At 43.8% G+C, this 15,606-nt stretch overlaps 1 protein-coding gene across 33 annotated transcripts in view; it reads right to left on the bottom strand.

Moving 5' to 3' along the window:
• Ndae1 (Na[+]-driven anion exchanger 1) overlaps window positions 1-15,606 on the bottom strand; it is a 680,061-nt gene that overhangs the window by 590,711 nt on the left and 73,744 nt on the right. For 9 of the 33 annotated variants that reach the window (XM_071683698.1, XM_071683716.1, XM_071683704.1 and 6 more), the window contains exon 1: window positions 15,121-15,259. The exons of the other annotated variants lie outside the window; for them this stretch is intronic. The gene's annotated coding sequence lies outside the window, so the exon portion shown is untranslated. Of the gene's footprint in view, window positions 1-15,120; window positions 15,260-15,606 lie in introns of those variants that run through there. 33 annotated transcript variants of the gene reach the window in all.

The raw sequence follows: 15,606 nt of genomic DNA, 5'->3' as shown, positions 1-15,606 counted from the left end.
CACTGATCATATCACATCCTGTAAAAGTATGGTACCACATCAAAGAAGTGCATATCACACCCTATAAAAGCATGGCACCCCCATCAAAGATGTGCATGCCACATTCTGTAAAAGCATCACAGACATGCAGACACCACTTCCTACAGTGTCAGAGAGTTTAATAATACTCATGAGTCTTGTTCTGTTCTCAAGTGCCAATCACGTGTAAGTTTCACTACTGATGCTGCTTCTGAAAGCTAAGCAGTATCCTCCATAATTAGTTTAACTGACTTCCATTCACAGTTTGCTGCATGCTGGGCATGCAGGAGGAGGTCTATGTAAGTCTCACTCCCCGTGTGTAATTTCCATAACTTTTACTTCCTCAAAATATCCCATGGTTATCATGACATAACGTTATACGTCCATACAGTATTTCCTGGTCGATTTGCCTTTGATTTTTCTCCATTCCTCCATAAAGAAATATTTCAAATTTTCCTTACTATGCCAGTATTTTGGGGCACAAAATGCCATAATCTGCACCCTTCCTTACCCTATATGCTTGCTTGATAGAGTTATCCATGTACACATCAAACACATCAATTCTTTTCTTTGAAGAGTTTTACAATGAAGTCATGAACAAGTGATGTGATAACTGGACAAAAGTGCAGTCATCCCCTTACATTTCCATTAAAGATAGCTGCAGTGGTACGTTCTCATGAGGAACCTCTATATGAAGTTGTTATGCCAAAGGTACTTTGTATTTATTTCACTGCCACATCAGTTTACCAAGGATCAGGACAAACAACCTACTCGATGCTGAAATACTTGTTTTCTGTCCACCTTTCTCCAAATAGCCTGTGGTCTGCCATGAGGATAATTCCCTTGATTGAAGGCTGTTTTTGTTATCAGCTGGATAACACTAAGATGTTTTTAATTCTTTGAATCATTCATTCAAACTATGAAGTTCTCTTTCTAAGTAATGTGTCAGCATATACTTGATATGCTATCTGTTGGTGATGTTTTGCTGTCTTCTGGTCCCTCCTTTATAACAGTAGAAGCAGCAGTACCTGGGGAGATGCTCATCAGATCAGCATCACTGTGGTGAAAAAGATCAATCCAGTTTTTATCACAGTCAGTGACTGACTGGATATCTGCTTTGGTCTTTTGAATATTATTAGTTACTATAACAAAATGACTGACACCATGTTCCAGCTAGTCGATCATACTACTCAGCTGTTTCAGGTACATATAGCAAAATTCTGCATTTGAATAATACTTTGACACAGAAGATGGTTTCAAGCTAAAGCCCTTAGTGCCACCAGAGGTTTGAGTTTCCTTGTTGAATGTTTCCTGAACCTTCAGCTGAGATATGCCCAGAAATTTTAAAAAGACTTATGCATAGGAAGGAATTGAGGCATCAGTCTACAGGCAATTGTTTCAGTACATATGGGAAGACACAAGTTTCTACAAGTAAAACCTATTAATCTCAGGCTCTTTTCATTCTCTACTATAAAAAAAATCTTAGTTTGGTACTCTTTACTGACTGACACAAAATCTGTCTATCTGCTGAAGGACGTTGTATCCACCTCTGAATATAAGCTTCAGCTCCAAGCAATGTAATAAAGCTGCTCATATGAGACGTCTGGCCCAAGGACTATGGCACTTTTATACAGATGGCAATCAAATCAGATCCACTCAGCACGGGATCTGAAGACAAATGTTACAATGTCATCTGTAAAGCAATCACAAGGATCATAAAGATATCATAAGGATGGAATGCAATGACCTTTTGCTGCAATATGACCATTACTTAGCGGAAAATAAGTTACAGGAATTGATGTGTAAGAGATCCAGGGGTTGGCATCTACCTAATCTATCAATAAATTTTCAGTGAGAAAGAAGTAAACTGTCTGCTAGCAAATATCAAGATGAGGTTCAAACACATGGATAAGGAAACGTTTGGTTACCTATTCATTACATGCATTAGACAAAGCAGGGCAACGAAGATGGTACCAAAACTAAAAGTGCTTAACAATGAAGGGTTGAAGGCTACACAGCTGTCCACTGTAGAGGTGAGAAGGGAAGGGTGACCTGACAAGAGTATTTGATTTTTTGAATCAACTGGATGATGCTGAATCAACAGTTCTTTACAAGTTGCAACACCAGATTTACCAGAGACCATGATCATAAACTGAAAAAGAGGACGATTAAGAAGAATGTAAAAAAGTACAGTTTTAGCATAAGGGTACCTGATGACTGGAATAGTCAAAGCAATGAAACTGTGCATACCAGCAGCTTACAAAGATTTAAAAGTCTTCTTGATGTTGCAAAAAGAACAAGGTACAAGGACCCGTAAATTACAAATAGGTAATCAGAAACAGGTAATGATCACACACATACACATCACTTCAGACGAATGAGACAGATGATCAAACAGTGTTTCTCGAGTATACCACATAGGAGGCTAGTAAAGAAGCAGGATCTTCAAGCAGGAATATGGAGGGGACAGCTTCACAACATATAAGATTACATTTGCAGAAGGGAGAAAAGGAAACATCCAGATGGACAGTAATCACACGTGTTGTGCAACTCCTCTTGTAAATGTCCTGCCAGAAAGACTGGACTCATACCTGACCATGTTTGTGGATGATGCCAAGGTCATGGCAAGGCCATGTCATGGTCATGAGAGAAGTAAACAATGATGAAACCACCAGTTTACATGAGGACCAAGACAAACACCAAAGTTGGCACAATAGAAAATGATGTATAAAGTAAAATATTAGGAGCAATGAAATACACATGAGAGATGACTCTTAGTGAAATAAGTGACTCAGCTAAGGAATCATGAATTATAAGGAGAGATAACATATTTACAATAAATAATGAATGAAAATGGGAATGAACTACTTGGAAGAATAGGACTAGAAAAGGGAGCACAAAGAAAAGATGAATGGATAAAGGTGACAGAAAAGTATCTTCAGGAAACAAAAATAGAATTTAAAAAGTTTCAAAAAATGACAAAAAAAAAATGGGATACAAAAAAATGCAGGAGATGGGAAATAAAAAAGATATGGAAATCTATCAGAAATGGAAGGTATAAAAGATGGAAGATTTTCTGTTAGTTATATGAAAATTTACCATTAAACAACAGAAACAGATTCTTCAGTAGTGATAAAAGTTGTGACTTATGTAGAGCAGAGGAGGAAGATTTAACACATCTTATTTCATGTCTTCAGAATATCAAGAAGAAAGAAGGAAGCTGGAATTAGAAAACAATATATAGAACAAAATAAGATGACTGGACAACTCTTGTTGAGAAAGGAAAATTTAGGGAACTGTGAAAGAACTAATTTATAAATTTTGGAAAGTAAGAAAAGACTAAGACAACAAGAACATAACAGACACTTAACTATGCACAGTGAACCATAGTTGGGTGAATTTGATCCATCAACAGTGATGTTGCAAGGGCAAGACCTCCCAAAGTACAAATGAACTAAACTTGTGAATGGCGGGTGAAATTTATCCCAGGGAAATGAAAATTAATGGAGATGGGACAATGTGTGAACTGGCCTTCATATGGCTAATGTGTATCAGGGAATAATCTGCAGAAATACCTTGGGAGTCGACACTGTGTCAAACCTGTTACCGGAGCCACACAAATAAGTTGTTCAAGATTGCAACTGTCTACTGGTAGTGTCAAGGTGTAGTGTCAGAGGATGATTTCTGTACAAGAATAAGGAAATGTTCAGCAAGATATTCAAAACAGATATCACACAACCACATCTTTGTAAGTCTGGGTAGAGCACTTCAAAAAACACATGTCTATCTGAGAGGATCCAAAAAACAGACCTAAAGACATACATGAATGAAGGGAGGTAATCCCAGGTTACCGAACGGGAAGAAGAGTAAGGGGTGACCTGATCACAGCTTTCAAGTTTCAAAATCAGTTTGATTAAGTCAACAGCAATCAGCTCTTAACGAAATACAGTGCCAGCAAGATGCAGACAGCACAGCAATGCACAAGGAAAGAAACTTGTTTAAGATGATGTTAATAAATAGCGCTTCAAACAGCAGTATAGTGTGGTGTGGTGCATGATCCGAGCATGCTCATGATGAATGACAGTAGCTGACACAAGAGGCCTAAGAATGACAGTAGCTGACACAAGAGGCCTAAGAATGCCAGTAGCTGACACAAGAGGCCTCAGAATGACAGTAGCTGACACAAGAGGCCTGAGAATGACAGTAGCTGACACAAGAGGCCTAAGAAGTTGATTGTTGGCATATTTTGAGATGCAACCTCCAGAGTGTAAAACTCCCTCCCTGTGAGATACCAACAGTTAATTACAGATACTAAAATATAGTAGCAATGCATAACAACAGTAGTGTGTCAACTTGAATTTAAACCGAGTGTCGTAAAAGGGAAAGGAAGGGCCCTTAGGTAGGTGCTTATCACTGATAAGATTGGAGGCATTCCTAAATGAAAAGATTGCGTCAATATACATAACCAATCCATTTGGAGATGGGATCTCCCTTATCTTGAGTGCTGGGGTGTCCTTGTAGTTTTACAAACAGAATCTATATAATGAGTGTCTTAGGTTATATTTGCCAACTGCCCATGATTGTCATGTGATGGGACACTGTCAGCAGTGCTGATGAGTTCCTGATGTACACGAAGTTACTATTAAAAAGATTTTTCTATAAACATCAGCTTGATGCAGAGCAGCATAGTACACCAGTCATCCATACTGTCCCCTGACGTTTATTTAAGTTATAACATGTTTATAATGACCAACAAAATCAGCATAAACATTAAGCCTAAATATTGGCAGTGTGGTGGTGGCTGACATCTTCACGTAGACAACATTTGCGTCAAATGGTTCAACAGTATTGTGAACACCGGCCACCACTACGTGACATCATGGAAGGCTCATGAGAGGTTCCTCCATGCAACGATCGCCTGACCTTAACAAATTAACTAACGCAGTGCCCCCTTAACTGATGCGTGTTGGTAGATAATGCAGTGCCCCCTTAACTGATGTGTGTTGGGAGATAACGCAGTGCCCCCTTAACTGATGTGTGTTGGTAGATAACGCAGTGCCCCCTTAACTGATGTGTGTTGGTAGATAAGGAAGTAAAGCATCTTGTGTCTCGCCCCATTAACTTCACTCCATCTTATCTTGACTGAATTCTGGACAACTAACCTCGTTAATATGTTCTGCAAAATTGTATTAGGAACCTCTCGGCCAGGAGAGTATCATATACCTAAACCTGAAGTAGAAGGCCTCAGTGGGGAGGAGCCACGTTTGCAGGGAAAATGGGACACGTGCCAAGTGCCACAATGTAATGTGACAGGTGTTTCATCCCAGATATTTAAACAACCAAAGATGAGGAAAAACAGGTGTGAGCACAGGTGTTCCGCCATCAAGACATACAAGTGACTTAATGTGACGCAGCTCAAATGGACCATATCTTCCCAAGACAAACACAGACACACAGATTGCGTCACACTTTCTCATGTCGTCACACACGCTTCACAGTGACGACTTGCAACTAACTTGGCCGACACAGACCATACCTGGTGTGTACCTAACTTGGCCGACACAGACCATACCTGGTGTGTACCTAACTTGGCCGACACAGACTATACCTGGTGTGTACCTAACTTGGCCGACACAGACCATACCTGGTGTGTACCTAACTTGGCCGACACAGACCATACCTGGTGTGTACCTAACTTGGCCGACACAGACCATAGCTAGTGTGTACCTAACTTGGCCGACACAGATGACACAGACCATACCTGGTGTGTACCTAACTTGGCCGACACAGACCATACCTGATGTGTACCTAACTTGGCCAACACAGACTATACCTGGTGTGTACCTAACTTGGCCGACACAGACCATACCTGGTGTGTACCTAACTTGGCCGACACAGACCATAGCTGGTGTGTACCTAACTTGGCCGACACAGACCATACCTAATGTGTACTTAACTTGGAGGACACAGACCATACCTAGTGTGAACCTAACTTGGCCGACACAGACGACACAGACCATACCTGGTGTGTACCTAACTTGGCCGACACAGACCATACCTAGTGTGTACCTAACTTGGCTGACACAGACCATACCTGGTGTGTACCTAACTTGGCCGACAAAGACTATACCTAATGTGTACCTAACTTGGCCGACACAGACTATACCTGGTGTGTACCTAACTTGGCCAACATAGACCATACCTGGTGTGTACCTAACTTGGCCAACACAGACCATACCTGGTGTGTACCTAACCTGGCCGACACAGACCATACCTAGTGTGTACCTAACTTGGCCGACACAGACCATACCTGGTGTGTACCTAACTTGGCCAACACAGACCATACCTGGTGTGTACCAAACTTGGCCGACACAGACTATACTGGTGTGTACCTAACTTGGCCGAAACAGACCATACCTGGTGTGTACATAACTTGGCCGACACAGACCATACCTGGTGTGTACTAACTTGGCCGACACAGACCATACCTGGTGTGTACCTAACTTGGCCGACACAGACCATACCTAGTGTGTACCTAACTTGGCCGACACAGACCATACCTGGTGTGTACCTAACTTGGCCAACACAGACTATACCTGGTGTGTACCTAACTTGGCCCACACAGACCATACCTGGTGTGTACCTAACTTGACTGACACAGACCATACCTGGTGTGTACCAAACTTTTTCAATTATGGTAAAATATAACATACACACACACACACACACACACACAACACACACACACACACACACACACACACTACATATGTAATTATGGTTACAATTACGAATGTTTTTACGTGAACACGTTAACTACTTGAACAAGCAACTGAATCATAATATACTACACTTATGAATCTAACTTAAAACTAGTTCACAGACCAACACAGCAGATAAGACCAACACAGCCCTAGCAGATAGGATCAACACAGCAGACAGGATCAACACAGCAGACAGGAGAAATGTGGTGAGCGTGGTCAGTTAGGTGGTGAAGGTGTGAACATAACTGGCGCCTGGGTCACGTAAGGGACAAATGATGACGTAGGATGGATCTGTCATGTATATAACTTGGTTCACCAGCAGTACGACATACTACACCTGCTCATCCTGCATGTGTGACACACATACTACACCTGCTCATCCTGCATGTGTGACACACATACTACACCTGCTCATCCTGCATGTGTGACACACATACTACACCTGCTCATCCTCACACTTGCCCTCATAACAGCCACAACCACATGACAAACTATGTCGTCTGCAATAAAAGTCAACGTTACCCCACAGGTCAGCAAGTCAACGTTACCCCACAGATCAGCATGTCAACGCTACCCCACAGATCAGCAGGTCAACGTTACCCCACAGATCAGCAGGTCAACGTTACTCCACAGATCAGCAGGTCAACGTTACCCCACAGATCAGCAGGTCAACGCTACCCCACAGATCAGCAGGTCAACATTACCCCACAGATCAGCAGGTCAACGCTACCCCACAGATCAGCAGGTCAACGTTACCCCACAGATCAGCAGGTCAACGTTACCCCCACAGATCAGCAGGTCAACGTTACCCCACAGATCAGAAGGTCAACGTTACCCCCACAATCAGCAGGTCAACGTTACCCCACAGATCAGAAGGTCAACGTTACCCCCACAGATCAGCAGGTCAACGTTACCCCACAGATCAGCAGGTCAACGCTACCCCACAGATCAGCAGGTCAACGTTACCCCCACAGATCAGCAGGTCAACGTTACCCCACAGATCAGAAGGTCAACGTTACCCCCACAGATCAGCAAGTCAACGTTGCCCCCACAGATCAGCAGGTCAACGTTATCCCCACATATCAGCAGGTCAACGTTACCCCACAGATCAGCAGGTCAACGTTACCCCACAGATCAGCAGGTCAACGTTACCCCCACAGATCAGCAAGTCAACGTTGCCCCCACAGATCAGCAGGTCAACGTTATCCCACAGATCAGCAGGTCAACGTTACCCCCACAGATCAGCAGGTCAACGTTACCCCACAGATCAGCAGGTCAACGTTACCCCACAGATCAGCAGTCAACGTTACCACCACAGATCAGCAGGTCAACGTTACCCCCACAGATCAGCAGGTCAACGTTACCTCACAGATCAGCAGGTCAACGTTACCCCCACAGATCAGCAGGTCAACGTTACCCCACAGATCAGCAGGTCAACGTTACCCCACAGATCAGCAGGTCAACGTTACCCCCACAGATCAGCAGGTCAACGTTACTCCACAGATCAGCAGGTCAACGTTACCCCCACAGATCAGCAGGTCAACGTTACCCCCACAGATCAGCAGGCCAACGTTACCCCCACAGATCAGCAGGTCAACGTTACCCCACAGATCAACAGGTCAACGTTACCCACACAGATCAGGTCAACGTTACCCCACAGATCAGCAGGTCAACGTTACCTCCACAGATCAGCAGGTCAACGTTACCCCACAGATCAGCAGGTCAACGTTACCCCCACAGATCAGCAGGTCAACGTTACCCCACAGATCAGCAGGTCAACGTTACCCCCACAGATCAGCAGGTCAACGTTACCCCCACAGATCAGCAGGTCAACGTCATCCCACAGATCAGCAGGTCAACTTTACCCCACAGATCAGCAGGTCAACGTTACCCCACAGATCAGCAGGTCAACGTTACCCCACAGATCAGCAGGTCAACGTTACCCCCACAGATCAGCAGGTCAACGTTACCCCACAGATCAGCAGGTCAACGTTACCCCACAGATCAGCAGGTCAACGTTACCCCACAGATCAGCAGGTCAACGTTACCCCACAGATCAGCAGGTCAACGTTACCCCACAGATCAGCAGGTCAACGTTACCCCACAGATCAGCAGGTCAACGTTACCCCACAGATCAGCAGGTCAACGTTACCCCACAGATCAGCAGGTCAACGTTACCCCCACAGATCAGCAGGTCAACGTTACCCCACAGATCAGCAGGTCAACGTTACCCCACAGATCAGCAGGTCAACGTTACCCCACAGATCAGCAGGTCAACGTTACCCCACAGATCAGCAGGTCAACGTTACCCCACAGATCAGCAGGTCAACGTTACCCCACAGATCAGCAGGTCAACGTTACCCCCACAGATCAGCAGGTCAACGTTACTCCACAGATCAGCAGGTCAACGTTACCCCCACAGATCAGCAGGTCAACGTTACTCCACAGATCAGCAGGTCAACGTTACCCCCACAGATCAGCAGGTCAACGTTACCCCCACAGATCAGCAGGTCAACGTTACTCCACAGATCAGCAGGTCAACGTTACTCCACAGATCAGCAAGTTAACGTTACCCCCACAGATCAGCAGGTCAACGTTACCCCCACAGATCAGCAGGTCAACGTTACTCCACAGATCAGCAGGTCAACGTCACCCCACAGATCAGCAGGTCAACGTTACTCCACAGATCAGCAGGTCAACGTTACTCCCACAGATCAGCAGGTCAACGTCACCCCACAGATCAGCAGGTCAACGTTACTCCACAGATCAGCAGGTCAACGTTACTCCACAGATCAGCAGGTCAACGTTACCCCCACAGATAAGCAGGTCAACGTTACCCCACAGATCAGCAGGTCAACGTTACTCCACAGATCAGCAGGTCAACGTTACTCCACAGATCAGCAGGTCAACGTTACTCCACAGATCAGCAGGTCAACGTCATCCCACAGATCAGCAGGTCAACTTTACCCCACAGATCAGCAGGTCAACGTTACTCCACAGATCAGAAGGTCAACGTTACTCCACAGATCAGCAGGTCAACGTTACCCCCACAGATCAGCAGGTCAACGTTACCCCACAGATCAGCAGGTCAACGTTACCCCACAGATCAGCAGGTCAACGTTACTCCACAGATCAGCAGGTCAACGTTACTCCACAGATCAGCAGGTCAACGTTACCCCACAGATCAGCAGGTCAACGTTACTCCACAGATCAGCAGGTCAACGTTACCCCCACAGATCAGCAAGTCAACGTTGCCCCCACAGATCAGCAGGTCAACGTTACCCCACAGATCAGCAGGTCAACGTTACTCCACAGATCAGCAGGTCAACGTTACCCCCACAGATCAGCAGGTCAACGTTACCCCCACAGATCAGCAGGTCAACGCTACCCCACAGATCAGAAGGTCAACGTTACCCCACAGATCAGCAGGTCAACGCTACCCCACAGATCAGCAGGTCAACGTTACCCCACAGATCAGCAGGTCAACGTTACTCCACAGATCAGCAGGTCAACGTTACCCCCACAGATCAGCAGGTCAACGTTACCCCCACAGATCAGCAATTATCACTAAACAATTAACCAGGTCATTATGCTCACGATCATCAGTTTATCATGACTGGCAACTGTGGTGCACAACATTCAACAGTTTACAGTTGCCATCCCCACTGAGATGTGGCAACTTCCTCCTGCCCCAAGCCAGGTGCCGTATACACACACCATTTGTGTCCTGGTCTGTTGCCATATATGCGCCATTTGTGTCCTGGTCTGTTGCCATATATACACCAGTTGTGTCCTGGTCTGTTGCCATATATGCACCATTTGTGTCCTGGTCTGTTGCCATATATACACCAGTTGTGTCCTGTTCTGTTGCCATATACACACCATTTGATGTCCTGGCTGTTGCCATATACACACCATTTGATGTCCTGGCTGTTGCCATATACACACCATTTGATGTCCTGGCTGTTGCCATACACACCATTTGATGTCCTGGCTGTTGCCATATATACACCAATTGTGTCCTGGTCTGTTGCCATATACACACCATTTGATGTCCTAGCTGTTGCCATATACACACCATTTGATGTCCTGGCTGTTGCCATATACACACCATTTGATGTCCTGGCTGTTGCCATATATACACCAGTTGTGTCCTGGTCTGTTGCCATATACACACCATTTGATGTCCTGGCTGTTGTCAAATACACACCATTTGATGTCCTGGCTGTTGCCATATACACACCATTTGATGTCCTGGCTGTTGCCATATATACACCAGTTGTGTCCTGGCTGTTGCCATATACACACCATTTGATGTCCTGGCTGTTGCCATATACACACAATTTGATGTCCTGGCTGTTGCCATATACACACCATTTGATGTCCTGGCTGTTGCCATATACACACCATTTGATGTCCTGGCTGTTGCCATATACACACCATTTGATGTCCTGGCTGTTGCCATATATACACCAGTTGTGTCCTGGTCTGTTGCCATATACACACCATTTGATGTCCTGGCTGTTGCCATATATACACCAGTTGTGTCCTGGTCTGTTGCCATATACACACCATTTGATATCCTGGCTGTTGCCATATATACACCAGTTGTGTCCTGGTCTGTTACCATATACACACCATTTGATGTCCTGGCTGTTGCCATATACACACCATTTGATGTCCTGGTCTGTTGCCATATACACACCATTTGATGTCCTGGCTGTTGCCATATATACACCAGTTGTGTCCTGGTCTGTTGCCATATATACACCACTTGTGTCCTGGTCTGTTGCCATATACACACCATTTGATGTCCTGGCTGTTGCCATATACACACCATTTGATGTCCTGGCTGTTGCCATATACACACCATTTAATGTCCTGGCTGTTGCCATATATGCACCATTTGTGTCCTGGTCTGTTGCCATATATACACCAGTTGTGTCCTGGTCTGTTGCCATATACACACCATTTGATGTCCTGGCTGTTGCCATATATACACCAGTTGTGTCCTGGTCTGTTGCCATATACACACCATTTGATGTCCTGGCTGTTGCCATATACACACCATTTGATGTCCTGGCTGTTGCCATATATACACCAGTTGTGTCCTGGTCTGTTGCCATATACCAGTGTAGTTACGGCTCCAAGTTACGAAGTAGACAAGGCTCCTCCAGCGGGAGCAGTCGACCCAACAACCAGACCTCCGCCACGCCTCCTCACACACCTAACTACCACAACACACCAGATGATCAGCTGACTTATTATAACACAACACACCAGATGATCAGCTGACTCATTATAACACAACACACTGGATGATCAGCTGACTTATTATAACACAACACACCAGATGATCAGCTGACTTATTATAACACAACACACCAGATGATCAGCTGACTTATTATAACACAACACACTGGATGATCAGCTGACTTATTATAACACAACACACTGGATGATCAGCTGACTTATTATAACACAACACACTGGATGATCAGCTGACTTATTATAACACAACACACCAGATGATCAGCTGACTTATTATAACACAACACACCAGATGATCAGCTGACTCATTATAACACAACACACTGGATGATCAGCTGACTTATTATAACACAACACACTGGATGATCAGCTGACTTATTATAACACAACACACTGGATGATCAGCTGACTTATTATAACACAACACACAGATGATCAGCTGACTTATTATAACACAACACACCAGATGATCAGCTGACTCATTATAACACAACACACTGGATGATCAGCTGACTTATTATAACACAACACACCAGATGATCAGCTGACTTATTATAACACAACACACCAGATGATCAGCTGACTTATTATAACACAACACACCAGATGATCAGCTGACTTATTATAACACAACACACCAGATGATCAGACTCATTATAACACAACACACTGGATGATCAGCTGACTTATTATAACACAACACACCAGATGATCAGCTGACTTATTATAACACAACACACCAGATGATCAGCTGACTTATTATAACACAACACACCAGATGATCAGCTGACTTATTATAACACAACACACCAGATGATCAGCTGACTTATTATAACACAACACACTGGATGATCAGCTGACTTATTATAACACAACACACTGGATGATCAGCTGACTTATTATAACACAACACACCAGATGATCAGCTGACTTATTATAACACAACACACTGGATGATCAGCTGACTTATTATAACACAACACACCAGATGATCAGCTGACTTATTATAACACAACACACTGGATGATCAGCTGACTTATTATAACACAACACACTGGATGATCAGCTGACTTATTATAACACAACACACCAGGATGATCAGCTGACTTATTATAACACAACACACCAGATGATCAGCTGACTTATTATAACACAACACACAGATGATCAGCTGACTTATTATAACACAACACACCAGATGATCAGCTGACTTATTATAACACAACACACCAGATGATCAGCTGACTTATTATAACACAACACACAGATGATCAGCTGACTTATTATAACACAACACACTGATCAGCTGACTTAACACACACACTGGATGATCAGCTGACTTATTATAACACAACACACTGGATGATCAGCTGACTTATTATAACACAACACACTGGATGATCAGCTGACGTATTATAACACAACACACCGGCTGATCAGCTGACTTATTATAACACAACACACCAGATGATCAGCTGACTTATTATAACACAACACACCGGCTGATCAGCTGACTTATAAGATAGCACAACACACCGGATGATCAGCTGACTTATTATAACACAACACACCAGATGATCAGCTGACTTATTATAACACAACACACTGGATGATCAGCTGACTTATTATATCACAACACACTGGATGATCAGCTGACTTATTATAACACAACACACCAGATGATCAGCTGACTTATTATAACAACACACCAGATGATCAGCTGACTTATTATAACACAACACACTGGATGATCAGCTGACTTATTAATACACAACACACTGGATGATCAGCTGACTTATTATAACACAACACACCAGATGATCAGCTGACTTATTATAACACAACACACTGGATGATCAGCTGACTTATTATATCACAACACACCGGCTGATCAGCTGACTTATAAGATAGCACAACACACCGGATGATCAGCTGACTTATAAGATAGCATAACACATCGGATGATCAGCTGACTTATAAGATAGCACAACACATCGGATGATCAGCTGACTTATAAGATAACACAACACATCGGATGATCAGCTGACTTATTGTAAGATAACACAACACTTCGGATGATCAGCTGACATATTATAAGATAACACAACACATCGGATGATCAGCTGACTTATTATGACACAACACATCGGATGATCAGCTGACTTATCATAACACAAGACATCGGATGATCAGTTGACTTGTCATAAGACCACAACACATCGGATGATCAGCTGACTTATTATGACACAACACATCGGATGATCAGCTGACTTATCATAACACAAGACATCGGATGATCAGTTGACTTGTCATAAGACCACAACACATCGGATGATCAGCTGACATATTATAAGATAACACAACACATCGGATGATCAGCTGACATATTATAAGATAACACAACACATCGGATGATCAGCTGACATATTATAAGATAACACATCGGATGATCAGCTGACATATTATAAGATAACACAACACATCGGATGATCAGCTGACATATTATAAGATAACACAACACATCGGATGATCAGCTGACATATTATAAGATAACACAACACATCGGATGATCAGCTGACATATTATAACACAACACATCGGATGATCAGCTGACATATTATAAGATTACATAAGACATCGAATGATCAGCTGACTTATTATAACATCACAACACATCGGATGATCAGCTGACACTCGTCTACTCACAATATAATAAACTTGCACTATAATAACTCGCTTATCCTTACAATATAATAATAACTCACTTAAACTTGCATCATAATAACTTTCTCATTGTTGAAGGTTAGGTATGTATGTACGTCCGTATGTATGTATGTATGTTCGTGCGTGCGTGCGTGCGTGCAGAGGTGGGTTGCCAGCTTCCTCCTTACAAAGAAAAGTTTCTTGATGTGGAAGGTTATTGGTGGGAAGTCATCAATGATATGCAGGCCAACGTCCCATCAGGAGGAGGTGGTTGTTACAACCTCACGCTTGTTACAACCCAGCCTGAACTACCTGCCTCATGAAACGAGCGGCGACCACAAGTTATGAGGATAGCACAACTCACCTGCAGCTTGCTCTGCCACCACAACTCTGGCTACAACAACAACAACAACAACAATAATACAACAGTGTGTGCGCAGCGGTGAGACCTCCTCCTCCTGCACATGCGCACGGCTCACTGCCGCTCCTCCAGCCAAGCGTTGGCAACCCGCGAGAACGATATGGAGTGACCACGTCTCACAATGTAGTGACAAGTTGCACAACACTTCGTGGTGTCAGGGAGGCTTCAGCCAGCCTGGTTACAACACTGGTGGCTCAGGTTAATGGTTTGATGAGTTTGTATTATGTGTTGTATGATTGGCAGGTGAAGGCCAGCAGGCAACCATCATTACGACAACCTTAACTACTTTACAACCTCAAGTTAGGCTTGGGATCCTCACAATCTCTTCATGAAGGTTGTAAAATGTTGTTATCATTTCATCTTGGTCAAGTTCACCCGAGAAATTATGGCCACAAAACCCAGGGTTTGCTTACGTCATAGGGAAGGGAT

The sequence above is a fragment of the Panulirus ornatus genome, chromosome 37 (assembly GCF_036320965.1).
Source record: "Panulirus ornatus isolate Po-2019 chromosome 37, ASM3632096v1, whole genome shotgun sequence".
In the NCBI taxonomy this organism is placed as follows: Eukaryota; Metazoa; Arthropoda; class Malacostraca; order Decapoda; family Palinuridae; genus Panulirus; species Panulirus ornatus.
Note: the sequence above shows the minus strand (reverse complement) of the source record. Positions and strands in the feature narration are given on the sequence as shown.